Raw genomic sequence first — 27,289 nt, forward strand, 5'->3', positions numbered from 1 at the left:
TTTCGTAGAGAACTGGGATGGCCCCAATGATGAAGCATGTCACCGTGGGGCAACCCCGGTGAGTGAGGGGACTCTAGAAAGAAAGTTTTCTTTCTACTTGGCTCTACCTGATTACTTTGGTCAGTAGCCACAACACAAGCTAGGTCTCGGAACCCAATATTTTGGGCGTCTACTTTCATGTCATATCCTAGGATGGCGACCTAGTCTTCAGTTCCTCCTTCTCTCCCCTTTGTTTTACATGTTTGTAGCAGCCGCTGGGCTGCGGGAGTATTTGCAAACATTCACGGGATCCTTTGATCCTCAAACCTTAGTGACTTCACCTGAGACACACTTTACCAGCAAACCTAAAAGATTCTCTCCAAAAAACAATGGCGAAATTACAGGCCTATCATACTAGAAGAAGAGGTAGACCGAATAATAGCTTCTATACTACCACATGCAGGGGCCCCGCGTAGAGACAATAGCGATGCGAGCCAGTGTTGGGACGAACGGACAGAGTTGAAAAGAACACAAATTAAGACCTTGATTCACGGAGTGATGATGGCAGAGTATCTTAAAACCAATGCAGCACCAAGGGGACTAATTGTAAGGAATGAACCGTTTATTTTTCAGCAGGACAAGCAATTTAAAAAAGACTAGTCACTAATATCGTGGCACTGCACCAGCGACTGGTTAGTGCTGATAATAAAAACAGCGGCACGCCTCTCTGAGACACTAAAAGAGGAAATCCACTCCCTAGAGGTTCGCCTAAAAACTTTCCAAACCCCAAGTGAGCTAAAAAAAGAGGCTTGATGAACTATATAAAAGTATGACGGAATTTGAGATAAGCCTGAAAGATACCAAATATGTTAAACTGTCTAAGGACCAAAAATCTTTTTCCCATGAAAAAGTATATCCTTACATTAGGGATGATTATAAACCAAGTAATAGAAATCCAGGATATAACACGGACAGCGATGGGTCTGACTCAGGATCTGACAGTTCAGGTTCCTCTAACAACTACAACTACCCCATGAACAGGAGACCTAGAAGAGGGAACTCTGGAAGATATTGAGGAAACCAGGCCCCCATGTGGCCTCCATACCATGGCCCGCAACCCTACGGTCCACCCCCACCACCATTTTACTATGGCCCTCAACAATACCCTCCAATGTACCACCAACAATCCTTTCAAAATTTGGGTAACAATCAAGGGAACCAAAGTCGGCCTTTTTTAGGCGGGGGCAAACCCACACAGCAGGCAAAAAACATAACAGGTCAACACCTGCAGTGGGCACAACTGCTGGAAACAGCTGGATACCACACGCGCAGCAAGGCCCCCCGGAACCAACAGCGAGCAGCAACTAGGCCTAGTGGTCAATCTGTCCACCATGACACACTCAACAGTACAAACACAAGTACTAAAGAAAGGTTTAGGTTTTGTACTTACCTCCCAAACTGATAAATTCAAACTCTGTTGCGAACTGAAAGAGTTCCTAAGAAAATTAAAACTCAAATTTTTTTTCAAAGACAAGGAACCAATCAATCCAACTAGCAGTGACACAGGATTGAAGAAAAAATCTACCTTCGTTCCCCCATCTAGCAACCTACCTGTTGAGCTATTGGCCTTTGAAAAGGCCATCATGAAAGAGGTGAAGGACCTGGACCCACGCACAGTAAAGGTGTTCCAGAACACAAGTAACATCGAATTACAAGCAATACAAGAACTATCTAAAAATGAAAGGATTACAATCAAACCAGCGGACAAGGGCGGGGCAATCGTCCTGCAAAACTCTACAGACAGGAATGTCTACACCTCCTGGCGGACGCTAGGAACTATACCATCATAAAGGAAGACCCCACAGAACGCCCGAGAGTATCCATTGCATACCTAATTGAAGAATCTATTGCCAATGATTGGATGAGCAAAAAGGAGGCAGATTTCCTAGTCAACACCAAACCTGTCACTCCTTACTTCTACACAATCCCTAAAATCCACAAGCGATTGGAGAACCCAACTGGGAGATCGATAGTCTCTGGAATAGGGTCTATTTTGGAACCCCTCTCGAAATACGCTGATGCGTTCCTAAGACCAATAGTACAAAAAACGGATACCTACCTCCAAGACACAAAAGATGTCCTCTGTCTACTGAAAGACCAATGTTATGACCCCTCATCTAGCATCCTCATCAACTTAGATGTGGAAAGTCTTTATACGAGCCTGCCGCACAAAGAAACCCTGGAAATACTGGAGGAAGTCCTATTTGAAGAGAATTGGAAGTACCATACACATAGACATGTTGTGCGAGTGTTGCCGCCTAGCCCTCACCGAGAACTTCTTTCGTTTTGAGGAGACACTATACCGCCAACAACACGGGACCAGCATGGGCAGTACTTTTGCGCCGAGCGTGGCTGGATTATATGTCCACCAATTGGAGAAGAAGAAGAGCCTGAATATCAACAATCCTTACATGCACCATCTTAAGTTAAGGAAGCGTTATATAGACGACATCCTACTAATCTGGCAAGGGAATGAAGAAGAAGCTTTGAATTTTTTCTCCTGGCTTAATGAGCAGGACGGATTTCTCAAATTCACGGATACTATGAGCAGATCACATCCAGTGTTTTTGGACCTGAACATCTGGGCAAAATCTGGTACACTAACGACGACTACCCATTTCAAATCTACCGCGAGGAACTGTCTACTAACTTATGACCGCTCCCATCCAAGACATCTGAAACAAAACCTCCCGTTAGGACAGTTCCTACGGTTGAGAAGAAACTGCACAAACAGGATTATTTGTCACAAGCGGAAGACCTGAGCAAAAAACTAAAGGACAGAAACTACCCCAAGAAACTGGTCAAAAATGCAAACAAGAGGGCAAGCAACAACAACAGGGATGCCCTGTTGGAACCCAAAGTGAGAAACACATCTGAAAATAACAGACCCATCTGAATTACCACCTTTAACAAAGTGTCAGATCAGGTCACAAAAATAGTGAAGAAACATTGGCCGGTACTCAACAGTGGTGACCTTAACATACCTATGCCTATGTTCAGTCATTGTCAAGGGATGAACCTAAACAACTCTCTAGTACATACCCGACCAAGACCAGCAGACACCACTATCAGATTGCACCCATTACCAAGTGGCCACTATCCATGCAATAATTGCAGTGTGTGCCATTTGACATCAACTACGAAGTCAGTCACTTTTAATAACAACACGACATGGGAATTACGTCATTTCTCAAATTGCAACACATGTGGGGTAGTTTATCTGATTACCTGTTGCTGCAATTTACACTAGGTGGGCATGACCACAAGAAAGGTGAGCACCCGCATAGTGGAACACAGAAGTAACATCCGCTGTAAGCGTGCAACCACACGCATGACCAATCACTTTATTGAGAAACACCATACACCTAATGACCTCACTTGGGTGGTGTTAGAGTGCGTCAAGAACAAAGACAACCTTGAAAGAACTCTACATGAACGCGAGCAGAGATGGGTTTTTAAACTCCGCACTGATACACAGGGGCTCAACGAAGATATCCCTTAGGGTGCATTCAACAACTAATGGAAACTTTTGAGAACACACACTTAACCTGGAAACACATAGGTTTACTACTGTATCCTAGGTTTCAGTTTTGCTCCCCCCTTTTTTCAAAATAACACATAGGATGTCCTGGATCTAGACTCCCCCCTTTTTCAAAGCAACATAAGCATCAATTACAACTCAGATAAAACAAACTTTGCCAGGTTCGGAACTTCTTGAATAAACTTTAATGAGGACACCCCCAAAGATAGCCGCCTTCGCCAAGAACCAATAAGTGCGGTCTAGTAGTTTTTCTCGGATAAACCCGGAACTGAGGTATGATCAAAAAATCGTTTTTTCATACAAAAGAATAAGCCACTTAGTCCACAAACGCCTAAATAACATATTGCATACAATATTGTAAATACCGCCACCCACCACTACTTTTTCTAAAAATATTTTTTCTAAAATATATTTCACCAGTAATTTATTTTGTTAATCACACTGAATAAAATAAAGATAGGATTAATAAATAATAGCGACTCAGGTTTCATAACTACGGGTAAAACATTACAAAGTCCAGAGCATTGAGCTTTTGAACAAACTTTATTGATGAGTAATATTGCACCCTCCTAAAATGGCCGCACGCCGGGAACCAGTAGCGCGGTTTAGTAATCTCTTTTCCCAGCATACCAGGAAATGCCAAACGAACAAAAACACCCCATGCCTGAGACACACTAAGATGCGGTCCGGCGGGGAAGCGGCTAGGTATTTCCACGCAGCGCCACCAGCCAGGCTGGCTGTAAGTTTGGCCTTGGAAAGCTAGTCAAGGCACTGAGGGAAAAGTTGGATTCCCATCAATCACCATAGTGATCATTATCATCATCTGGGTATCCTTCCAACCATCCACTGTCCCTCTTGATCATAGAGGTTATCTCCGTAGAATTCCTGTTGCCCCTAACCCCCTGTTTCTGTAAAGCGCTCTGATATCTGCAAAGATCTTGTTCGCGCTATATAAAACTTCTTAAATAAAATAAAATAAATAATAATTGGTCTCAAATGGGTCAAGGAGGAGGAAAAGAAAGAGAGAAATAGAGCACTCTAACAGAACAGAGGTTTACTCACAAATGGTGTCTGGGAGAAGTGAGTGCAGTGCAATGGTGTGAAAGTGCAAATTAAAATAAGGATTTATAAGAGAGGAACTGTTTTTTTTATTTTAGATATCTCCTTTGATCCTTAATAAAAACAGTGCAAGAAGCAGTTTTCAAAAATAGTTGCTTTTGAGTTAGGTTGACATGTTTTAGCCTTCTGACCAATTAGTCCTCGGCTTTCTTCAGGACCTATTTATATCTAAGTTTGCTATTGCATTAAAAGAAGTGACTAAACAGTGCCCACTCAAAGAAGGAAAAAGAACGAAACTGAAAGGTTGGAATAAATACAACCTTGTTCAGATCCTTAGCTTCAAGGGATGCAGATGGCACCCGTCTTGAACGAGGAATGGACCTCACCTCGCAACAACTCGGGTCTAAGAGGCCCGCTCTGCCCGTCGTTGCCTCTGGCTCAGACTGAACCAGAAATGGAGGTGACCTCTATGATAAAGAGGAACAGTGGATGGTTGGAGGATACCCAGATGATGATAATGATCACTATGGTGATTGATGGTAATCCGACTTTTCCCTCGGGCTCTTTCTACTCTTTGCAATCTGTAAGATATTTCATATAGTACTCCAAGTGTTACTTTTTGTGTAGGGCGCACCCCCCTTTTTCAGACCTCTGGATTGGTTGTTATATTTTGGAAGTTTTGGGGAAGTTCGCCATGTCTGGCCGGTAAATATCCCTTTGACCCTTCATCACATCTGTTTGTTTCTTTGGACAGCTTGTGCCATGGTAACAATTTTCTATATTTTTTTCATGCATTTCACACAAAAAAAGGAAAAGACATCACCACTTAAACATACCAAACAAAAAATAATGGAAAGAATGCTTTCGTTAATATCAGCCAGTGGTGATTTCTTGGGCCACATTTCAGTCCATTTTTTTTTACCCATTATGCCACTGTAGGCAGCAACTAGCCATATGCAAATTTGTCTTGGTCCTGCTCTAGTAAGTAAAACTAGCCTGATCTTCCAGGCCATGTGGGCTTCAGTTGGGAACACAAGCGACCCTAGACAGTTTTTTGCCTAGTTAGGCCTTTTTGTCAGTGAGGTTTTGCATGAGTCAAGTGGCACATTGTTCGTGGGACCCATGCCTGTCACGCTTTGGACGTTCCCTGAAACACACAACAAAGATGAAATGTGGCGACCATCTGCTTGCAATTATTGAGGCAAAGAAACTACTTTTGGTTCTGAATGATTGAAACCTGAAGGCCTAGTTTAATCTCATACGGGTGAATGCAAATGTGCAAAATGATAAAGAAGGGAATGAAATAAACATTGGCAAAGTAAAGCATTGCACACTGACACTGGAGTGTGCTTCATTGTAGGCGGATGTGACCATGTGACCATGTGAAATGCCGTCAGCCAGTAGCTGAAATTAAGCCGACCATTTCTTCCATGCTGTGGTGAGTGGAAAAAATATAATTACAGCTGTACAGATCAAAGTATGAAAAGTGTAGACCAAAGCCCCTCTGTGTATGATTCCATGACACTAGCAAAACCGCTTATGCTTTCTCGAGGCTCGATGCTGATGTAATAATCAATCGCTTTTATGGTATGCTGTGCGTTTGCCATCCAGCTACATTCTCACCCTAGTTAGGGATATTGACAGGCAATATGTTAAGACACCAGCTAAAATGAATACATACTATTGTGTCTTCAATCAGTGTTTACCTCTGGTTTCTGTTGACTTCTCTGCCAATATCTAGAGGGGTTTCAGCATCTTGCTCACTTCACAAAAAAACACACTGCTCCACTGTCAAAGATCCCTCCAGCCAAAATGTAAAAGTCCAGGAGTGGGTTGTGTGACTAATTCTGGGGAAAGGAATTTGTAATGCCGAAACATGCTAATGACTGCCACATTTTATGGTTGAGTTCCAAAAAGAGTTTACATTTCTCAATTTATTTGAAAGTGCCAGTATTTTTTCATAACCCTGAAAATCTATAGTGAAATTTTCTTTAAGTACGATGATTGATTTGTAAAACCTAAGCTGTTCTTAGTAAAATGCAACCCCAATGAGTCTGAGTACTTTAAAAACATCAGGCCCTAAGTAATAGCCCTAATAGTAATGCAACGAAGTTATGTTAAGTTATATTTTGTTATGTTATAAAACATACATATACTTATGCTGGTGTCCTGGGGCTGAGAGAACCGAATAATGAAGATGAAAAATAAAAAGGAGACCCTTCGGTCTTCCAGACTTTCCTGAACTGCAGCAGATCCTGTGTTTTACACAGAGTAAGAGGGGGTGCATCCTAAAGTTTGGCTGATTCCACAGAAAAGATCCTACATCCGGAACAGGCTCACCTAAATATTCGTACTATTAATAGGAATGCATCTTTAGAGCAGAGAGAGCGTCCAGGAACAAAGGTTCTGAATTGTTTTCTCAAGTAAGCAGAGCCAATATCATAAACGGCTTTAGAGGCGTGACGCAGGGATTTACAAATAATCCTTTTTTCCTCTTTGAGCCAGTGCAGGTTGTCAAGTGCGGAAAAGGTGTAAGCGAAGAGCACGCTTTCCAGCTGCGTCTTGTATCCTTGGAGCTCTTTCGTGAGTTCTGATAAGTCAAGAAGTAGCTAATTTCAATACTGGAGGCAAATCAAAATAGTTCCCTGCATCGCCATCCAGCAGGCCTAGCAAGTTCTTCGTTGCCCACAGCGAGAAGAAAAAGGTGGAAGTAGAATGATTGACAATCTTTTCGAGCAATCTCTCCAGCCCCAAGTAGAAGCCTAAGTTTTGCACAGCCCTTGCTGGACATGGGAATCGGTCACAGATTGAGGCCAGAGATCGGATAGGAAGGGCTGTGTGAGAAGTTGGCCTGGTATATGATGTCCACTATTCTAGTGGGCACCTTGCACCAGTCCAATCGACCCTTATTGATGGTAGGTTATAAAGTCAACCTTATAGAAAGCTATCCTAGTGGTAACTGTGGAGAGCAGCCTTCAGGCTAAGACTTGGAGACGAGTTAAGCAAGTTGTTTTACCAATTATAATCTCTTGAATGATCAAATGAAAGCACACCACACAAGGTATCTATCAAATATATATGTATTTATTCTAAACACAACCCCTCTGCACTCTTTATGAGGTCAGAGGTAAAAGTACAATACCAGGAACTTAATTAGCATACGATAAGTTGCACAGTATACTTTCTGCCCTAGGGGCCTCACAAACCATATACTAAAATATTAGTATAAGGGCCACGTGAGAGTTAGAAAGCAGGCCTAGGGCCTCCGCCTGTGGAATTGCTGGGGCTGCCTAGAAGCACCAAAGGTTAGGATGTAGGAGGCCCACAGGAGACGCGTGCACCGGAGTACTCGTGTTACCTCACCCAGGGAAGCTGGGTGCATAGGTGCCTTTTGGTGTTGGGTTTCGTCGTCTAATCCAATGGAGAGCTGTGAAGAAGTGCTGCAGGCGACCAGAGGAAAAGTGTCCGGGTGAATCCAAGGATGGATCGGAGATGTGAAGAACCTGAAAGCAGAGGAGACAGAGTCTGGGCCACTAGCCAGTGACCAGGATGGCGACAGGAAAATGCCAGCCAATGTCTGGTGATTTCAGGTGAGAAGGTGAAGCTTGTCTCTTCAGCCACGGGGACCAGGAGGCGTCGACGATGACCAGGAGCTGGATTCGAGCTGTCCCACGAAGGATGTAGTTGACTGAGGTGTCGGTATCCGGATTGGACCCAACAAGACTTGGCAAACTCAATCCATGCAAGATGTCGAGATGGGCTTCGGTGCAGACCAGCAAGGTCTGTGGAACTCCTCCTTTGGAGAGGAGTTGGAGCAAGCCTGGAGCAACCAGGAAAGCAAAGTAAATCAAGGATTGGTCTTCTTGGGGGGCTCACTACCCAACTGACCAGGAACCGCGAAGACACGTCGAGCTGAAGTGCACAAAGCGGGCCCACGGTACACTCATGGAGTGTGGGCCTCTGAGCTTCGGTGCAAAAGGTGCTCGGGGCTGGGGCTTCAAGCACCCCAATGCACAACTTCGGGATACCTCGTGAAGTAGGTGCAGGTTGCAAAATGCAGGATGTCAAGGAGTTCCGGTCCCACGTCTCATGTCCGCTACAGGTCTCCGCTTTGCTGGGAGCGCAGGTCAGCGTCAGATGTCTGGAAGTCCGTGTCCTGTGTCACAGATTCTTCGGGTACCGGCGGGAGCCTCGAAAATGCAGACTGGCAAAGATGCAGTTGGTGCCTGTTTGAACAGGGTGGTCACTCCTTGACCACAAGGGAGATTTCTTCCGTCTTCCAGTCGATATGGAATGTCGAAGGTCCAAGGTATATGTTGCAGAGTTTCGTCCAGGGTAATCTAAAGTCCTGGGGTTCTATACTTATAGTAAGTTTAGGGGTTGGACTAACTTTAAGGTCCCTCCTATGGGTGGACCTGGGTAGGGGTTGGTTACACCCCTTCCCCTTTGTCCAGTTTCGCGCTGGGTCTGAGCTTCCCAGCAACCGGTTTGAACTGGGAAATGCATGGAGCACCTTGTGTGCCCCAGGCAGTGTCTGAAAAGCATTCACTGAATGAAACCCTCCATGCTCCAATTACACTAAAGCCTGTCTGGGGAGGTGCTGGACAGGAAACCTACTGTCCAGGCCTCCCCTGCTGGAGTTTCATTCAGCAGCAGGAGGGCAGACTCGTGTCTGTGGCAGCAGCATCCATTTTGTGATGCTGGGTCTCTGTTTAACTTGAACTGAGTTTAACAGTAATTACATGTCTTCGCCCTCTAGAAGGGTGGAATGCTACCCCCGCCGCCAGAATCGGTGGGGGGTAGTATTGCAAAGTGTTTGACACCTTACACAACATGTTTTGATAAAGCCACACCAAAGTTAGCATTAACCGCGAGGATTATAATGTACTTAAGTGTATATGGTATGGCTATATCATAGAACAGCTATAAGGAGATGTTTCCGAAAGCTGCAGAGGGGCTCAGCTCATGCGAAGGCACCCTCTCACATAAAACCAAGCACTCTGCCTCCAGGATTGTCAAGGCCTGCCATAAGAGTGACTTAAAGGTTACTTTGTGTCTATATATAAGATAGATATAGATATACTATATCTAAGTAAGGGGTGTTTACTCCACCTTACCAAGGCTGTAAGTACAGACCTGTGGTGTCAGTTTGGAAGGCTAACCAGGGGTGGCACAATACATGCTGCAGCCCCTGGTAGGCCTAGGGTGCACCTATGCCCTGGGTACCTAAGGTACCATATACAAGGGCTCACAAGGGTGACCCAATAACCAATCTGGTATGTACCTAAAGTACAGGGTATCACTTTAGAGAGAGTACAGCTATGCTATGGGCCTGATTAGCAGGGCCACAGCCATACTAAAGTCGAAAAACCAGTGAATCTATGCAAAAACTGGGGGTAACCATAGGAAGCAGACCCTACTCTCCTACAGGCTGGATCAAATGATAATGGTTTCTCCAAAGCACTTCCATTTTGACAGGAAATGTGTTGCAGCCAAGAGTAGATTACCCACATAAACTGATGGATTGATTCGAAAGGATCCGCGCCCAACCGATAAATGGCAATAATTATTTGGGTATCATCTGCATAATTCATGCAGTTAAGACCAAAAAAGCTAACTAATTGGGCCAGTAGACCAATATAGATATTAAAAAACAGTCTGGCTTAAAGCAGACTCATGAGGCACGCCTTGGTTTAATGACTTGAAGTCTGACGAAAAAGGAGGCAATGAATTGTTCAGCTATGCTCTGGAGGCATGTTCATTGTACCGAATATCTAAATGGGAAGCTCGCTATGGGGTAAAGAGGTTTCATGTACTATTCAACTCTCAAATATATTGGCAGCCTTGCACAGTAGTGAGTCGTTCGGGATTTTCTCAGTTGCCATAGTAGAATAATCCCAGAAGTAATCAAGCATTGATGAAGCCAAAAGTTCTTGCCTTTGTTAATGATTGGGCTTGCCAGTGCCTTTTGGCGATGCTGTACTGTATTGGCAAGGTTTTGAGCAACATTGTCAAAAATAATTTTTAAAAAGTATGACCACTGTCTTTCCAGAACTTAAGGGTTGGTGCTGACAGCTTAGAGCCCATCTCTTCTGTAAAGGTTTGTGTTCAGTATCAGAACTTGTACCTGGTTTCCTCTTTTGAAATTGGGTCAACAGTGTTGTTTTTAAGGTTGTGAATACCAATCAATCAATTATGGAGCAACACAGAAAGGTTTTAACTGGGAAGTGCGAGTATTGTTTTGCATTAACCTCGTTTCCATCTGCTCTGTAATGGATTGTTCATTGTCACTGAAATGTTTTGGGTAATGGCTGACAGTTGGAAGAGACCGAGGAGAGTGAAGACCAGTTTGGTGTTGCTCCTTTGCTGTAACCATTTAAACCAACATTTTATTTCAAACAATTTGGAGTCTCGTCTTTCTCTCGAAGGACACAGCAAAGTGGCGAGCCCCCTGCAGGATAACTGATTTTAATTAGGACTCCACGCTGCCGCTCCTTCATATATTATACCATAAACTAAGGATATGGGTATTTCTCAAGTCCTTCCAGTTTTGCTGGACCAAGAGCATGTATAAGAAAAAAAGTTGCTAAACGATGTGGTCCAGGAGTCTCCAACCTTTTCTGTATGAAGAGCTACTTCTGTTCAGTGAAAGTCATGTGGAGCTCCTAATATTACTCGTGTTGTATAGTGACCACATAAGTGGGCACCCGTGGTCCAATTGTCAGCCGTGCTCACCTTGGTGTATCAGGCAGGCCTGCCTGCCTGCAGTAATGCAAAAGAAGTTTGCTCAACTTGAAATGCCTCTACCTGGGTGGATACCAGACCTAGTCGAAAAGCCCCTCGCACTAAAGTTGTAATATGAGTAATAAGCCTCGCTCACGCCACATGATATATCATTTAAATGTAACCTTTAAATATATTTTGGAAGTTCAACCAGGTTTCTCCAAGCATCCGCTCCTTCATCTGGAATACACCCTTTTCAATTTTAGTCTACATATGTTAATTCATCCAATCAAATACATCTAGTCTATTAGCCTGGCTGAACCTAGAAGAGCTACTTACAGGTAGCTGGAGAGCTGCCAGTGGCTCACGAAGCTGCTCGTTGTAGACTACTGATGTGGTCAAACAGCGATAGGACTGAAAGTGACAATTGAGTTGGTGGTGTGCTGCAAAATGGGGACATCGCTACTTCACAAAGACATTCCAGAAAACACCAATTCTAGCTGCAGCTCCAAATGCCACAGTGACCTGTGGACAACTAGAATAGAGAGCAGAAGGAGTGGGAACATAGATCTCTCATCGGCTTCTGGCAATATTGTATTTCCACGATATAAACAATCAGAAAAGTGGCAGAGCTTATGACACCACAGTACCTAGTGGGCAGCTATCTTAACAATCAAGTGGGTGTTAAAAAAAAAAAAAGCGGGGGACGGAAAAGGGGCATCACTCCAAACTGTAGGGCAGCCAATACAGCAACAGCAGGAAAATCCAAGAGTGTGTTTGTTAGAGACTTGAAGACTGGATCACCACGATATTTACAAGTGTGATAATTCACTCCGCACTAATTTAAAGAACATTTCATGAAATAGCCTTAGATCCCTACCATGACCACATGTATTTTTGCATTTGTATTGCACTTCTACCGTGTGGCCCAGAAGTGCCTCTCCATAAGGGCAACATGCTGTACTATGGGGGTTTTCGTTGGAAGAATGCGGTCTTGGTCTTTAGCCTAGTTGGAGGTGTTACCATGTCGTGTGTGAAGATCACCAAGATGTAATGTTTTGGGAATACATTGGTTAGTGGTGTGATGGAAGTGTAAGAGATAGACATACTTTTATTGTTTTGTAGTTTGTTGCATGCTCAAAGCTCTCTGGTCAGCTCTGCGCGTCTTTGTTTTGGTCATTCTTGAGGTCAGACGTTAACCAAGAACTATTGATTGGAGTAAAATTAGATGTATAACGTACTTCCTTATAGGGCCTTCCAGCCATCCCTCTTCTTCATTTAGTCATTTGCGTCATTCACATTTTTCTCTGGCCGCTTACAGTTTACTCCATGGGCAGCAGGGTAGCCACCTTCAGCCATTGCCTAACCTCACTGTGAATTACTGCATTCTGTCCTTCCACAAGAGGTACATCCGCACACAAAGTAGTTCCCTCAGTGCCAGAGCCTACAAGAGCATTGTGTACTTTCTGAGATTAAAAAACATGTTTGCTTATAGCCAAAGTTTTTGTTTAATACTGTTGAGCGCCCAGCACCTTATATTTTACTAAATCGAAGACCAGAAAAACAAGCACAGGCAGAGTCAAAAGGCTGGCATCCGACACCAGACCTATTGACTTTGTCAATACTTGTCCTTTAATGTTCTGAATTATATTTCCTGTGCTGGCCGTGTCGGGTGTATGGCTCAGAAACGGATATAAATTGAGCAATGTAACCACTGCCTCTTGTGCATCCAGCCTCACTCTTTCTGGCTAGAGGGCCGTCTTTAGGGCACAGCCAGGGACCACACTTACTGGCCGTGGTGATGATGGATTTATTTGTGACATTTGACAAGTATACCAACTACTTCAAGCGCTGTGTGCAGATGTGGCCGTCTCTCGGTTTCAGCCTGGGTGTTCGTGAAACATTCACCACGCTGCACTCCAATGAAAGGAACAGTAGGTAGGCCCTTGGTTCCAAAATGTGTTGTAGAATCACTAACGTAAAAATGCAATCTAAATCCTAACCTTATCAATCTTAGCTTGGTCGGGTCCGTTTTGTTTTTTCGCCTTGGAATACGGTGCTAGAACTGTTTTTTGCTTCATGTGTTCTTTGCCATTCTTGTTATGGTTTACGAAATGTGAGATGCCCCCTTTGGTTATTTTGCTTTACTGGGTTTTGCCTTTGTGCTTTTCGGTGACTCGAAGCAGAGGCTTTCCAAATATAAATGCTCCTAAGATAAACAGCCGTGCCTGTGATACTTCGAAGCGCTTTGCCACTTACGACGGATGTAATAGCAGATTAATCAGATGGTGGTAAAACCAGGCCCCAGCAGGCAGCTGTTGTATTTATTAAAGCTCGCAGCGGGGAGCGGGAACCGAACACAAAAAAATCCGCATTTTCAGAAAGGAAAGCTAGTACCAGCTGCCACTCTCGTGAAGCCGATTTGCTGTGCATCCTCGCGCTGCCTATTGTCATTTCAAGTCATTAACTTTTTACTTGCATTGGCGTCATGGATGACGTTCAAGGTCGTTGGGGGCGATGCGGCTTTGCTCGCAGTGAGTTTACTATCCTGCCGATTTAATGCTGTCACCACGTGGTTCTCTAAAGCGTCTCTATACATTGCCATCACTGTTGCTACTGAATGGATATGTATGGAGCTTTCGGGCTGGGTGTGCCAAGCTTATGATGACCCCAGCTTCACATGTGGTTGGGAAACGCAAACGGAACCAATATTCATATATCCACCTCTGTGAGTTGGCCTGTGTGTGGCTTTTCTCTGCCCCCTGTGGTAAGAGGAGTGTGTGCCAGGAGTTTGGGGGCGAGTCACTTGGGGAGTTTCAACGTACCTGCTTTGCCGCCATTGCCCTGCCCTGCCACCAGGGGTCCTCCCAGTCCCGTGAGTGGAGGATCCATCACCCGGGGCTGCCAGGACCTCAATACCGAGCAGCGCCTGCACCGCCAGCATCAGCGCAACGCGCCAGGAGGCGCATAAAGTTGCGGCCAGTCTGCCGCAACGCGAGCGGACTCGTTCACGCCCGTAGGAGCCCGGAGGAGGCTGGGCTAGGCCCCCATCTAACAGCCCCCCCACAATTCTTCATCGATCTCCACGTACTGTCTCCTGATTACACTTTCTGCCTCCACGTTCTGTGTGCAGTGTGACTGGTACTTGTTGTTGCAAAGCGATTTACGTAGACGCAAAAAAAAGAGCAATCCCGCAGCGATTGAGAGCAAGGGGCCAAGGGGATTTTGGATGCCTTTTATAATGAGGGCAGAATCACTGCTCTTCCACGAAACAGAACTAACAGGGAAGGCTGTCTCTAGACCCTTCATTTCTCCCGAGGAGATCCTCATTAGGAACACATAATCTGGCTGGCATTACTCAAAATCAAATCCTAACTCACTTTTGCTCATCACCACTTAATCCAGGGACAGCACCGGCCGCCTCGGATACCCAGGCCCTCGCATATGATGTCTAGTTAGCACCACATATGGACACCTCTAACTGGCCCGGTATAGCCTCTAGGACCCGGACTTTAAACCTCCCTACAGAGAGCACAAGGGTTAAGACTAAGGCATCCAACAACCGCAAGAAGGGTGCGGGTCCACAAAAACACCAAAAGGAGCCTCAGCGTAACACTCAGTCTAAATCTGTGGTGAGGACCTGCTCTATAGGCTCACAGACCACGGACGCTTCATCGTTAACGCAACCCTGCCCCTTGGAGGATAACACTGACACCATTGCTGCTGGTGTGACCGCCCTGGACACTGCCCTTGAACGGATTAAGGAATCCATAGACAGAAACTTTGCCCTATTGGACGGTCGTCTAGAGCATCTGGATGGCATATTGACTAACCTGTCGGGGCCCTGAGAGTTGTTTTCCACCCCTGTGAACCCCCAGGTGTCTAGGGAGGGTCAGGGCTCCGGTAATACTTTTGACCATCAAAACTCAGCCTTGATTCCACTAGAGAAATTCTTGGCTATGACATCGGTCATCGAGGACCTGCTGAGTAAAGTACAGGGTGGAGGCATAAATAACACACTGCATAATCGCCCAGTGAGTACACTAAATGACGATATGTCAGCCAACCCCCCCTTCGGCAGATATCTTACAATCAGTCTCGGGGGAAGTGTTGGCTAAAGGAGTCCTCCTAATTTAAATCATCATAAAGTGCCACCTCAAATAGCACACAGTGACTCTCAAAGGATGCCTAATTTGTGTGCTATCCTTACGGAAAGGGACAGAGCAAACAGAGAGGGGGTGACTTTAAGTTTACCACCAGAAGCCACACCTTACACAATAATATTGGCAAATGTACCACAACCAACCTCTAAATCAACTGAACCTTCGGAGTCCTTACGCAATAAGACCCTCTGCTGGCTCGGATCTAAAACCGGCCTAACAGATGTCCTATTAAGGGAATTTAAAATGGCAAGGAGAGTAGGATGGGTGGGGAAAAGCGATAAGAGGATCCCTGGCGACTGCATTGTCCTCACATTTAGAACACCAAACCTAATACAAGAGATGTTGCACCGACAGGGTTCCATTCATGTAACCAATTATGATATAAATGTACTGCCCCATGGCTACTTCTATCCTCCTAATAACTATCCTCCTTATGTAAGACAGCAGACCATGAATTATTCCCAACCCAGTATACCCATGTCTAACAGATTTTTGGTGTTTTCTTCCCTGGAAGACATTGATTGACTCAGTAACAGTAGCAATAACACAGCCCTATGTCAAACCACGGGAATACCCTTGCCATGCACAGTCCCCCCATTCAACGTCGAGCAAGTCGACACCAAGGCAAGAGATATTGCTAATAATTGTAATACTCGGAATGGAATAACTCAATCCACCATAAGCATCACTCACCGTGAAATACCAAATAGCCTTGATGGCCCCTATTCCGCCCCTTCCCCCACAAAGGGCGCATATCAGCCTGGGCCTAGAACTGAAGCAATTGAAATCCTGTTTTGGAACGTGGCAGGTCTTAAAGCCAAATTGACCAAACCTTCATGGCTGGAATTTATTCATAAATTCGACATCATATGCACTCAAGAAACCTAGACTGATACTATATTACATATTAATGTTTACAAAAAATTCTTCAGCCCAGCAGTCTCTTCGAGTCAGGGGAGGAACAAGGAGGGCCTTTGTACTTATGTGTCCTATAGGTTAAATGTACGCAGGATAGACTTCGCCGAGTCCAAGATCTATTATCAGGTGCTTAAAATTAATATAGACAACATTTATTACTTAGTTTTAATACATTTTTATAACAATATACCTGTTGTGGATACCCAACACATTTTAATGCACCTGCAGAGAGACTTGGAGAAGATTCAAAGAAGGCAAAGACTACTTCATAATCTGGGGTGAGGACTTGAACTGTGGCCCTTGCCCACATACCATAGGGTATTTTTGTGGTATAGAACTAGATGTCAATGATTCGTCCCACTTTATACATTCTGTGCCCGTTGGGATTTGCTAACAACGTGTGTTCGCTCCCTACTCCTTTTAGTAGCACTTTTAATGAACGTGGCCTGTCCAGAGTTATAGACCACATATTAGTATCATACGCAGTTAGAATACACTATTTTAAAGTACACCCGTTGCTTTTACTGACCACTACCACATTAGCATTCTTGTAGATCTTCCTGCCAAGGTGTTAACTAGTAAAATAATGATAACCCACCGGCGGAAGATATTGTTATTAACAGACAAAACAGCTATACAGTCAAATGAGCAGGCGTAAATTAATCCGAATTATTCAAGCTTCTTTTAACCACTTGTAAAGACGACTTTATGATCTGCCTCGATGAAACTGCTAACAAATCTGACGTTCTCAGCTCCTTTGTAAACCTATCCCAGTCTATACAAAATAGATTACGGGTAAAATGCAAAAAGCGGGCTGACAAGGAGTGGTTGGTTTGATTCTGAATGTTCACAAGCTCATGCCGCTTTGATAACCGCCTTACATAAGCCCATTAAAGATCGAGGAGCAATAAAAAGGGCTAGATTAGCTTACAAGACGTCCCTTAAGGACCGTAAGTCGGCCATAAAGCTCAAATTATGGCAAAATCTAAAACAAGCATCAGATTTAAAAGACATAAAAGGTTTTTGGAAGGCAGTGAATGCCCCCTTTTTTGCCTCGGGTAATTTGCCCAGCTCAAAATCACAATAGGGAAGGATAAATGGGTGACTCACTTCTCTGGCCTTTGTAACAATCTGGTGGATCCCCAAAGCGAAGCAGCCTTAAGCATAAACTACTCAAATAATCTTCTGTTCGAGATTGATTTTGATCCCCAGGAGGTGATTTTAGCTATAAATGTATGCGTGGGCGGTAAGGCCCGGGCCCAGATAGCATACCAGTGGGTATATTTAAATCATGTCCAGTGCTCTGGGGACACTTGTTGGCCCTGGTCCTAAAGGCCTGCTTTACCCTGGGATTCACAGCCACAAGACACTCGTCCCTATTTACAAGAAAGGTAATCGTGACAACCCGTCCTGTTATAGACCAATATCATTATTGGACCCTTTTACATAGGTGGCCGGGCGTGTTGTCCTAATTTGCCTCCAGCTCTGGGTGGAAGGAAAAGGGCATAATTTCAGAATTACAGTATGGTTTCTGTCAAGGCATGGGAACCGTCGAACAGAGCCTGAATCTGAATTTGCTGCTAGGAAAATATCTACAGGCTAAAAGGGGATTCTATTTTTATATTTTGTTGACTTGAGTTCAGACTTTGATTGTGTCAACCACCAGAAGCTATGGAGCATTTTAGAGACCATGGGGGGTTGATCCACCTATCCTAAACTTTTGAAAACAGTCCTACCTACATGCCAGGGCCTGGGTGCACTATGGAAGAGGTGGCGAGCTCAACCACAGCTTCCCTGTAAAGAAGGGGGTGAGGCAGGGGTGCGTGCTAGTACCCCTCTTGCTCACTCTTTATATTAACAGCCTGGGAGCAAAACTAAGTAGTGACTGTCAGGACTTACCATGTATAAATAGACAACCAATCGAAGCATTGTTATATCCGGACGATGCCGACCTATTGGCCCGTACCTCCCTTTGCCTACAAAAAGTGATCTCTAGCTTTTCTGCCTATATGTCAAATCTCGACGTCCATGTAAACATAAAAAAAATTCACAATGAAATGCTGCAAGCCCAGTATTAGATGCAGAGAATTCTTCATTGATAACTGGAAATTCTAACTTAAAGCTCACTTTTCATACTTGGGCATTGTATTTGAAAGAAGGGATCTATGGGCTAAAGCTATAGAATCTAGGAAATTGCTATTTTGCAAAGCAACTGGTGCATTGATTCACTTTGCCAGGAAGTTAGGGAGGCGCCCAATCGCTGATCTATTAACAATCTACAAAGCTAAATGTACACCCATTGCCATGTATGGAGCAGGCATTTGGGGTTATGCTAATGTCGAGTGCCAGTGGTTAGTAGAAAATAGGTTTCTTAAGATATCTCCAAGCGGTCCATAACAGTACAGCCGTATCCATATGCCACGCTGAGCTGGGTTTGCCCTATCTTTCAGGTTTGATCAAACTGCAGCCTATCCTGCTGTGGTATAAGACCTGGACCGGTTCGTCTACTGGCCTGAACAGGGACTTGATTAACTATTGCCTGTCCCTTGATGGGGCAGACCGCATTCCCTGGTTGACCTACGTTAAAACTTCTTAGAGGATTTAGGACACCCCGAGTATTTTCCCAACCCTGACAGTTAAAACAATAATAGAAATAATTTTAAATCATTATTTCTAGATCACCTGGAGTCTATTAATTTAGCTAGTAATATTGCAAAACCGTCAGTGAATGCACACCAACTACTTCTGACTCACCCAGGAATACAACCGTACCTTTTAAATACCATAGGAGCTTATGATAGGTTGTTATTGACCCGTTTATGCCGTGGTAATTTTCACATCAGGGTCACTTTTCCGAAGCTTAACGATTGGTCTCGCTCTTTACGTTTGTCTGTGTGATAACATCTCCGCTCAGTCGACAATTCATGTTAAGTTTTTTTGTAAATTTTTCTCAAAGCCCAGAAAAATAATGATTTTACCTATTTTAAAGGGGTATGGCCTGAGACAATGCCGACCTGCCTTCCTAAAGCTGCAATATTTGAATGACAGACCAGTGACTGATCATATTGCCAAATATCTGAAAGGGGTGGTTAGACACCGGATGACAATGGATGGTCCCCCTCTTTCTTAAACTGTCCTTTTTTTAATCTATTTTATTCAAATTATCTTGATGTAATGTATGTCTTTTCAACATGTATTCTGCTTTTATGGTTTATTATTTTTCTAAATCGAATAAAGCGTATTCTGATCTGATCAGTATAGTTCCAGAAATGAAAGATACTCACGCCTCAAAGTACATTGTATATGTTTGAGTAATACATTGTGCAGTTTCTCAAACATCTTATGTTTCCTTTTTCTTTATAGGATAAAGTCGAACATAGTGGCTTAGCGGAACAAGCGCTTTTTTTACACGCCGCCACGTGGACGCATAGAATCATGTGTCGCTGAATAAATGTATAGAGGTAAGAGAATCCATTGGTGTGCTGGGTGCGCATGTGTTTATGGCTTGTGTTATGCTGTGGAGCAGGGTTCGAAGTTTAGTCATTGGAGTGATAATAGATTATCAGCAAGTGGGAGTCCAGCTTTGTTGCTGGCAGGCTTCTCACCCCTTGGGAAGAGAGCACACAAGATTGTGTGGAACATTTAGAACACAGTTTATTGGCTCAGTCAGCTCTCTGGCAAAATCCTCTCTGGAGGTATCTTTGGGCAGACCGTAAGCACCCAAGTAGAAGAATTCAGCACCTACCCACACATAATAGGCACCAGCATATGGAAAGATATCTCATTTTAATACTGTACATTATATGAGGACTTCGTAGAGTAAGATGGCCCCGGAGACGCTGAAGGAAAGATGTAGATTGCAGCCAGTGACATCTGACGGTTTTAAAGGGCGGGATCCGTTCTGTTCTTGACCATGCAATCCTTCGGCGTCCTCTATACTGCTTTGAACCATGTCTTTCCTTTACAGGCGAGTCCTCTTCTCTTTTTAGCACACCGGCCTTTAGCCCTTTATAACTTCAAGGAATTTTATATGTTGTGTAAGCAAAAAAAGAAGAGAACATAAATAAGTCTACTACACAACCATCTAACACAGTGATACGCAAAGTTCGGCCTGGGGGCAGCCTGTGGCCCTCTTGACCTTTACATGCCCCCCTTCCTCTCCTGGTTAATAGCAGCAACAGCTGCTGTTTAGTTGCTGAGCACTAATATTCAGATTTTTTATTTTTTTATTTAAATAAACGGGCAAATATTTATTAACCTGCAAATAATGACAGCATCAGTGTGGTCCTCGGTCACATCACAGACCATACTTTGTGGCCCCTGTGCCAATATGTGCGAGTACCCATGCTCTAACATAACCTTAAGATACTTCTGCAGCTGCAAGCGCAGTCCAACATCAGGACTGGGAAGAGAACCACACAAATCAACAGATTTTGTTGGTGCATTCAAGTTGTAAGCTTTAAATATTTTTTGAGATTGCTTCTTCTTGGAAGCTACTATATGTCTCTTGTGGGGGCTTGTTTTGTTAGATGAACTCTATATACCTTCGAAAAAAATGTTAACTGGACTTCTTTGCAAGGGGTATACGAGTTGAGCGCCTGATAAACCTGTAAGGACAGATTTTTATTTGACCTTTTTAAAACAAATTATATTTTCAGTAGGTAAAGGAACACATGTAGAGTACCCCAGAAGTACTTTTAAAGAACATCGCAACAATATTATAATGAAAAAGCGTACACTATCCCTTTCCACCCCACAAACCAGCCTATGTGCGCGTAGTCCCAATTTAAGGGACAACACAATAAAACAAAAATATCAATAGGCAGGCTAGGTCCGTTTCACTCAAGCTGTTTCAACAGTCGACACTCCTAGATAGATCTTGGTATTTGGGTTCTAATCTTCAACTAGATGGCGTGTTCATAGTCTTGTTGGCACATAACTTAACAGCTCAGTACTATTTAGATAGTCCAGGAACAAAAGCCATATTTTCCAAAACAGCTTTTCTTACTTTCAAAGACCGAAGGGCAGTTTTTCTAGGCACTGGAAACGCCATAGGTTGTAAAACTCCTGAGACAAACTTGGAGAGGCAGTAGGCAGCTTGGGGTTCCTATTCCTCTAATGCCTTGCAATCGGTCCCAAACTGTTCCCATCATGTCTAGAAGTCACCTTGCACGAGGTGAGCGATGGACTTGAATGTCGGGATTTTCCCAGGGACCCCAGGAAATCAATCCCAGATCTTGTGACCTGGTAACCCAACACTTCTTACGATGACTCAGAATTATTTGCCAGAAAATAACAATTTCTGAGAATTCCCAAAAAATAAGTACGGTAGCATGATGTCAACACCTGTATCACATCTCCAGTAAGTGTCCTGGGATATCGGATGCATATGGTATAGTTTTTGTGGGAGTGAGATACAATCAGTGAAGTACTTATAGTTGACCTCCCTTTTGGAGATAGCCTTAAAACGTATGGGGATAAAACACCAGATTTCTTCCTGTTCCTGTTAGTTACTTCTTTGTTGAGAGCCATTCCTCAATTGGTTTGGTATCTCCAGTTTTGTGTGGTGCATTCAGTACCCAGAATCTTGTACAGGCCTGATACCAATTACCTAGAGCCCAGGTCTGTCCTTATATATTTTTTTAAAGTGGTAAATTCTCTGACTGCCAATTATTTAGGGACATCACTAGTTACTCCCTGAGCTCCACAACAACTCAAATCCACAATACGTTTATTCATGTATTAGATAATTAAGTAAGTGCAGAAGTAATGTCTTTAAAGTTCTCCTTTAGTAGATAATCAAAAGAATATCAAAGATGGTAGATCCACTTTTGTATAGGAATCCACAAATCCAACTTGATAAGTCGTCCAAAGTAGTTTAATAGTTGTTCTCCAAAACAAATTCTTTCGCAGCCAACACGTGTTTCGTCATATGCTTAATACATGCATCAAATGACTTTATCAGGGCTGCAACCCAGAAAGTTAAAAAACAATATCAATAATTATCTCATATACTCAACTCTTGATACACCATCACCAAAAGAAAGAAAGGTTTAAACAAATCAGAGACGCATAAGATACTAAGTCACCCTCTGTGCAAATCAATAAGTGGAAATCAATAAAGACGGGAATAAGTTTAAATAAATCTCTACTCGAGCCACACCGAAATTGAAAGGTGTACTGTGATGAAGTCCAATAATATCCAGTCCATCCTTGAACATATAATAGATCAGTTCAAAAACAAAATACGAATCTGAAAGAGTCTGGAACAAAGGCACACCGGCCTGATCAAAACCGGTAGAGTAAGTCATAATACATGTCCAAATTATACACAGATATATAACCATAACATCTCATATTTAATTAATGCCACTGTATCTCCTAAAAGTGGAAACATATCTACGAAATCATCATTTTATTAACAGCTCCAACGCAACCCAAATTCCGGATTCATTATATGTTGCATCCCGACTACCCTAAGTGATTTAAATATTATAATTCACCTCAAATCAAAACAGTCCGAGAGTTGCCTCACCTCATCTGTATGATAGGCAAATCGTTAATATCCAATCTCCAATGTTACAATAATATTAGTAACTTGTCCATACAATTTATCCAGATACATGAGTACATGTAGCTGCAGGGAAAACAATAATATAATTACAAACCAAATCTATGTCTGTAAGTCAATCCTCCCCTCGATGTCCATACTTGCCTATCTCAAAGTACAAACAGTCCTGCGATCACGGGCTCGCAATGTCCTCAAGCGCCATCTTTTTATTACAACCAATTCTACTCGAGAAACGGGAGGCGCCATATTGCACATTATCCACAGTATATATATTACGTACACAAGACCTTCTCTTTGTCGATAATACAAATTAATAAATTCCAGCAACTGAAAAAATATACTATACGTACTAAAAGGCCTCATCTCACGTCTCTTAACTATCTCAAATCCAAAATTTATATCGGATTCAAATTCACCCAGTTATTCCCGTACACTCGTAGCATGTATATTTTCAGTTTATGTACTTGAACTTGCGAATACCCTAAAATTTCTTTGCATATCGGACAACCTTGGGAAGGATACGTAGTCCTCTCTCTAGTCTCAATCGAACAACAGCCACCAGGATTAACAATATATTCGTAAAGTAGTGAATTATCTGCTCACTGGTACATGAATCAATACTTCACAAATAATTTCGACAATTCTCAAAATTAATTTAAATACTTCACGAATATATTGTTAATCCTGGTGGCTGTTGTTCGATTGAGACTAGAGAGAGGACTACGTATCCATCCATTGAATATATTGTAAGTCCTGGTGGCTGTTGTTCGACTGAGACTAGAGAGAGGACTATGTATCCTTCCCAAGGTTGTCCGATATGCAAAGACATTTTTAGGGTATTCGCAAGTTCTTAGAGTATATAAACTGAAAATATACATGCTATGTTTGTACGGGAATAACTGGGTGAATTTGAATCTGATATACATTTTGGATTCGAGATAGTTAAGAGACGTGAGATGAGGATTTTAGTACGTATAGTATATTTTTTCAGTTGCTGGAATTTATTAATTTGTATTATCGACCAAGAGAAGGTCTTGTGTACGTAATATATATACTGTGGATAATGTGCAATATGGCGCCTCCCGTTTCTCGAGTAGAAGCGGTTGTAATAAAAAGATGGCGCTTGAGGACAACGCGAGCCCGTGATCGCAGGATAGGCAAGTATGGACATCGAGGGGAGGATTGACTTACAGATATAGATTTGGTTTGTAATTATATTATTGTTTTCCCTGTTTTGATTTGAGGTGAATTATAATATTTAAATCACTTAGGGTAGTCGGGATGCAATATATAAAGAATTCGGAATTTGGGTTGCGTTGGAGTTTTTAATAAAATGATGATTTCGTAGATATGTTTCCACTTTTAGGAGATACAGTGGCATTAATTAAATATGAGATGTTATGCTATGAACACGCCATCTAGTTGAAGATTAGAACCCAAATACCAAGATCTATCTAGGAGTGTCGACTGTTGAAACAGCTTGAGTGTAACGGACATAGCCTGCCTTTATTCCAGACTCTTTCAGATTCGTATTTTGTTTTTGAACTGATCTATTATAGGTCCAAGGATGGACTGGATATTGTTTGAGGTAACTACTTTATACAGGTATTCTTATGTTCTGGTACTGGGATCTTTTTGGACTTTTCATCACAGTACACCTTTCAATTTCGGTGTGGCTCGAGTAGAGATTTATTTAAACGTATTCCCGTCTTTATTGACTTCCACTTATTGATTTGCACAGAGGGTGACTTAGTATCTTATGCGTCTCTCTGATTTGTTTAAATCTTTCTTTCTTTTGGTGATGGTGTTTCAAGAGTTGAGTATATGAGATAATTATTGATATTGTTTTTTAACTTTCTGGGTTGCAGCCCTGCTGAAGTCATTTGATGCATGTATTAAGCATATGACGAAACACGTGTTGGCTGCGAAAGAATTTGTTTTGGAGAACGACTATTAAAATACTGGCTGCGAAAGAATTTGTTTTGGAAAACGACTATTAAACTACTTTGGACGACTTATCAAGTTGGATTTGTGGATTCCTATACAACAGTGGATCTACCATCTTTGATATTCTTTTGATTATGTACTAAAGGAGAACTTTAAAGACATTACTTCTGCACTTACTTAATAATTATCTAATACATGAATATACGTATTGTGGATTTGAATTGTTGTGGAGCTCAGGGAGTAACTAGTGATGTTTCTTGACAAACTGAATTTTTCATTCAGGGTTTCTTTGGGATAGAGTGGTAACCTATCCCTTTCTCTCTTGGAGTTCACGGTAATCATACTTCATGATATATTGTTTTTACATCCAGCTGTGCGTCGGATATATGACCTGGTTACCAATTTTGTGATTGCAATTATTTAGGGTGTTACATCGGCCAGTGACAAATCTAAATATTCCGTAAGCCGTCAGACTGTTTGAGTTTGTATTCCAGTTTGCATTGCATAAACATCGATCTGCTGATTATGAAATAGGCCAGACAGTACTCAACAATTACCCACAATCCAGTTCCTTACGTGTTCTGTCTAGGGGCCTGATGTGGAATGTGGGTAATCGGAGTGATTGGTGAGGGGACTGAGGTAGTGAGCCTGCTCCCTCTAGTGACATTTGCCCAAATCTCAAGGAGGGTCCTTGTTAGGGCTTATAAATATAAGAATTGGCTTGGTAGTTTGGTCTGCCCTGTTCCCATGATGCACTGGGCCAGGGTCAGACTAATTTGCATATAGCCAAGTTCTGAGCTGGGATGGTGCAGTGAGCTAAAAATCGGTGATGGATCAAGCCCTGATCTTTGGACTGGGTAAGAGTGGTCTGCTTAATTCAGACACTCTGTTCATCACCAACCCCTTTTCTGAATCATTTTTGTCCACCATAAGCGTGGAAGGGTATACTCAGATGTGAGTCCCTTGCTCATTGCACCATCAGGATTCAAGCAAGCCGGGCCGAAGACGGCTGAAATGCCAGAAACCGGTCCCCGGTAGCTTGTTTCCTTCCCAGTATAAGAATTGGCTTGGTAGTTTGGTCTGCCCTGTTCCCATGATGCACTGGGCCAGGGTCAGACTAATTTGCATATAGCCAAGTTCTGAGCTGGGATGGTGCAGTGAGCTAAAAAACGGTGATGGATCAAGCCCTGATCTTTGGACTGGGTTAGAGTGGTCTGCTTAATTCAGACACTCTGTTCATCACCAACCCCTTTTCTGAATTATAAATAAGCATGTCTGGGCTGTAGGCTGTTTTTTAGCATATCCTGTTCCGCCCTGTTTGATCTCGGAAGGTTACGTTGCCCTCGAGTCCTGTGAGCTTGCGTCTAGATCCCTCAGTGGAATGTTGCTTGTCCTCAGCTTCTGCCTGTTTAAGGCGGATTACCAGTTCAGTCTCCAAGCTTTGGCTGTCTGACCTTCCTCATTGCCATTGCTGTCCTTCTGAATAGCGCCTTGAAGGCCTCCCATTGATGGACAGGAGGTTGCTTCCTTCCTTCTTATTGTTTTTAAAAAACAATCTAAGATTATCTGCGTCATTTGGAATCTGTACCGCAAGTCTATAAAAAGTGAGGTGGGTTCCTCCTTCACCTGAGGTTATTATAGGTTTTCATATTAGTGTTTCATGTTAACTGGTTGTTTGTTTGGGTGGAGATTTCGATTTCGATATGGGATGGTATATGAAGTATCCCCTGCAAATTTAACAGGTAATTATTCATGAGAATCCAGTGCTAATGGAGGCTAAAGATTGCCTTGCTTTGTATACTCTAAAGCTTTGTGTGTTGGCCCTTTATATATTTAATTCGTGGTCTACTCTCTCCCAGGATCTCCTTCCACTCCTTCCTGTTTTATTAAACTGAACCGTATCGCTTGAACTATCTGCAGTGTATTTAAGTTGATAGGGATCTCTTGAAAGGGCCATTCCAACCAAAGATCTGGTTCTGACTTCTCAGTTAATTACACCCGGATGTGCATATATTCAAGGTAATCAAGCACACTTGACGCCTGCCTTCTGCAATGGTTATGACTGTCTTGAACTAGTCCTCCCCATATGTTGCTGAACCATCTGCCGGCGCGGCACCAAGCCGTTCCATCATTTCCACATGGAGCCGTCAGGTCTTCCTCCCTTAGTATTAGATTTCTTTATTGACTTTTCAAGACGCATACATAAACAATGATGACCCCAGCTCCGCAGAACATCATAAAATAGACAGCTCAGACAGTAACACAAGCAGAGCCATGGCGCGCTATGGGGTCAATTCCAAGAATGGGCACACTGTACCTGCGAACAAT

General features: G+C 43.0%; 1 protein-coding gene across 1 annotated transcript in view; it reads left to right on the forward strand.

Moving 5' to 3' along the window:
• Positions 1–27,289, forward strand: part of ZFYVE9 (zinc finger FYVE-type containing 9) — a 656,288-nt gene that overhangs the window by 188,274 nt on the left and 440,725 nt on the right. Inside the window, exon 2 of the mRNA XM_086952440.1 lies at positions 19,807–19,904. The gene's annotated coding sequence lies outside the window, so the exon portion shown is untranslated. The remainder of the gene's footprint in view (positions 1–19,806; positions 19,905–27,289) is intronic.

The sequence above is a fragment of the Lissotriton vulgaris genome, chromosome 1_1 (genome assembly GCF_964263255.1).
Source record: "Lissotriton vulgaris chromosome 1_1, aLisVul1.2, whole genome shotgun sequence".
NCBI lineage: Eukaryota > Metazoa > Chordata > Amphibia > Caudata > Salamandridae > Lissotriton > Lissotriton vulgaris.